This window comes from Ambystoma mexicanum, chromosome 1q (genome assembly GCF_040938575.1).
Source record: "Ambystoma mexicanum isolate Mex_15411 chromosome 1q, UKY_AmexF1_1, whole genome shotgun sequence".
In the NCBI taxonomy this organism is placed as follows: Eukaryota; Metazoa; Chordata; class Amphibia; order Caudata; family Ambystomatidae; genus Ambystoma; species Ambystoma mexicanum.
Window position 1 is genome coordinate 1,444,263,642 of NC_090922.1, and position 3,500 is coordinate 1,444,267,141.

General features: G+C 42.7%; 1 long non-coding RNA gene across 1 annotated transcript; it reads right to left on the bottom strand.

Annotated features, from left to right (window-relative positions):
• Positions 1-594: 594 nt before the first annotated feature.
• On the bottom strand, positions 595-2,902 carry LOC138522502 (uncharacterized). Its single transcript, XR_011283319.1, has 3 exons — positions 2,650-2,902; positions 1,633-1,778; positions 595-827 (listed from the first exon to the last, which is right to left on the bottom strand). It is a non-coding gene; the product is annotated as an uncharacterized lncRNA (long non-coding RNA).
• Positions 2,903-3,500: the final 598 nt, after the last annotated feature.

Here is a 3,500-nt window from a genome sequence, read left to right on the forward strand (position 1 = left end):
GATAGTTCAGGAAGATCATCCTGAAGTATGTGTGTGGGCTGAAATATTTAATGAGATGATGACTCTAGAGTCATCACAGAAACTACTCCAGGATGAGTTTGGATTACTTCCAGTGATGATCTTGTATTACTCCAGGATGACTCCACGACAACTTCAGGATTACCCCAGGATGACTTTGGATTACTCCAGGATGACTCCATGACAACTTCAGGATTACTCCAGGATGACTCCATGACAACTTCAGGATTACTCCATGACAGGATGGGTGGGGATTACGCCAGGATGGTTCCATGAGAACCTGTAAACTCCCTCATTTCATTTCTCACCTCTAGCTAACATGGCATCACACCCAATAAACTCCCACAATTACAAATCACTCCAATAAAGTACACACTGTCATCGACCTAAACAGAATCTGTTAAAGGTCTACCTGCATTACAGACTGCCGATAGTCACTTCACCCAATATCACTAGGAGCAGCTAACAATTACCTAGTTTATATTATGATGTAAAATACTGCAGGTATAAATTGTTGATATTTTAATTTAGTATTACTGTGGCTATAAGATGTCTTCAATCAAACATAGGCTCAGAAAGTGTTCAACTTGTTTTATTTAACAAATGCAGTTTAACGGCATAGCTGTATTCTATAAGAATAAATAAGTTTGCAAAAATACAAACAAATAAAAATCATCCATTCTGCATTTCAAAAAGCGTAGTCTCTAGGCCTCTTCAGGGATTGCAAAATGTGGTGGCAAGCTTCCTTCTTATCACCGAGCAGTCCATATTAGGCCAACTGTTGGCCTTGCAGGCAGATCTTAAACATTCTACAAAAAGAGAAAGGCTATATGAATATAAATGGACATCTGAAAAGGTATTGTTAAATTCCTTATTGTAGAATAAATACAGGATTAACTAAAAATATGCATCACTACATTTAAATGCATTTGTACACAGCAGATGAAACGGGCTTAATGTTTTCTGTGGCTACATTCAGTAGATTTATGTTCTTTAGTGCTCAAAGGGGTTAATATGTTTCTGACGAGATGTTGAGCCAGGCAGTAAGTCGGTGGGGATGGGAGACGGGGCAATCATGCAGAAACAATTGTGTAGATTCAACGGTTTGATGCTTAAAATCACACAGTTAGAAATAGAAAGCATAAGTGGAAATGGGGAAATAGTCTTTTAAACCCTTTGCTGATTAACATAATCAGAAGGTCCAGAAACACATGACCCCAGACATGCCAAAGCACACCCTGCTTACATGGGTGACCCAACGCCTCCTGCCTGAAAACCATGCATCACCGTTTCCTTGAATACTCGGATTGACTAAAAAATATACAACACCCCAAAGATAATACCCACTTTATTTACCCTTATTCTGCTTGGAATCCAGGAATGGCCAATGTGCAATGAATACGAGGGACAGGTTTTAAAATGCATTAGAAACAAATGACTTATTAGTCTAGAAAATAATGTATTCACGCTATAGCAAATTGATACAACAGCTCTTGTGTAATGGCCATCATGGATATATGGTGTCCATTCAATGCGGAAAAGGTACTCTCAAAATTAAGTAAGTTAACTACAGTTTTTAAATTGGGAATGGTTCTGTTATGAGGAGAATTTCACCTTTTGTTGTGTGGATGATCCAGTGTCCATTCCCAAAGACTTCTCTGCTGATTCCGGGAATGAATCGGTCATGGTCAGAGCCGCCAGTGATACCTGCAAATGATGTATTGCCAACTTTTTGTGTCTTTGCGTGGCTTGTAACTGTTCTACAATAAAAAAGAAAAAACAAGAGTTAAAGGCACCTACTTTCTGGCCATCAGACTAACTCCAACAGCGCAAACAAGAACAATAAGGCAAATTGCCCAGGATATCACACTGCAGTATCAGTGGGAGAAGACACAATTACAACCTGGTCCACTACCCTTACCAGTGAGCAATGTTGTCAGGTGGAGATCCAGCCCAGGGATTAACAGGGAAGGAGAACCAGCCAGGGAGTCAGATGGGCGCCCTGAACCAGCCCAGGGAGCAAAGGAGTCAGTTGAGGGCTATCGGTTTTCACTGAAACTATTGCAATAGAGTACAGCTAGGGGGGGAATGTCGTAAAAGGAGGGACACAAAGCATGCAGGTGTTTGGTTATTTTCCCACATATTGACTAGCCATGGCCATGCTAATCCGTGTAGCCATTTCCACCCAGATCCTACCCCTCCCGGCCCAAAATAACTCCTCATGGGAACTCTGAGCGTGCTTTAAGCAAGCCATCCCAAAACACTTTGCACTCAAACGTGCCTGCCAGTGTTTTTTCAAAGTAGTCTTCTGAGCTTTAATGACTTAATTGGAGTTGTAAACCCACTACTGGTGTAATAAAAATGTCTTAATCAGGTCTGCCTTCAGTCACTCGATTTAGAACTGGTGCAGCAAGCTTGCCGCTTCAGCTAGTTCGCACCGAGAAAGGTTGTGAGGTGAATAGCGAGTGCTGTGACCAGTGTAGTGCGGGCCAGAGCTCCAGCATTGGGATCTTTGCTTAAGTCTTGCTAGTCTCAGTTGGCAAGAGTGAACCCCCATGTGTCAATGCGCTCTCACCATTCCTGCCCTGCCATTACGCTCACAGTTCTCCAATCCCAACAGGCCCAACTCACCTTCACGATATATGAGACGATTGTAGCAGTTTTCTAGGAGGTCGATGCAAAATTCCTTGAGAAAGAGCCGGACGTTCAGTGCAGAGCGCCTTTCTTGCGTCCTCTCCTTGGCCTCTTGCTTTTGCTTTGGGACCCTTTGAACCTCAATGTCATGGCTGTAGTTCTTGAACTGAATGACTCAGATTAAGAAAAACAGTAATCTTCAGCTTTGAAAACGGTGATCAGACATTCTAATCCATCAAGACCAAAGTAACACTTATGCTTTTAGGTGCCTTCCTGTTAGACACACAGCCCTGCGGAATTAGCAATCCCCTGGAAAAGTCACTAGGACAATCATCTTGTGCCCCTAAAACCATTAACAGATTTCCTTTGCCAAGAAAACGTTTTAAATCAGTGTATGTGTGTATTTTAATACCACGCACAATCGTAAGACCGTGAACAAAAGCTAGCGTGTGTTGCAGCAGATGTCAACGGTACACAGGGCCCTCCTCTGCCGAGAACCAAGTTGGGGAGAGAAGTGTGCCACTGTGGTACCGGCCTTGACTCCAGAGACAAGAAAAGCCAAGTGGTTCATCACAGCCATTGAGTCGAGGGGAGAGCCAATAAGAAACCGAACTGTGTTGAACAAAAGTAACCAACTGCTAATTGATAAAAGTACAAAGAACTGTTAATGCGAGAGGGGAAAACGAGCTACAGAGGTGTAAGGCACCACGTGGGTGCTCACTCGGAAAACGCTGGGCGATTACCCTCTGGTTGAAACTACTGTTAACAGAAAGCCTTGGGAAACGCGAGAAAGGTGTCAAAGTGGTCATGATATGATATGGCATTTATAATGCACCTATACACAAGTG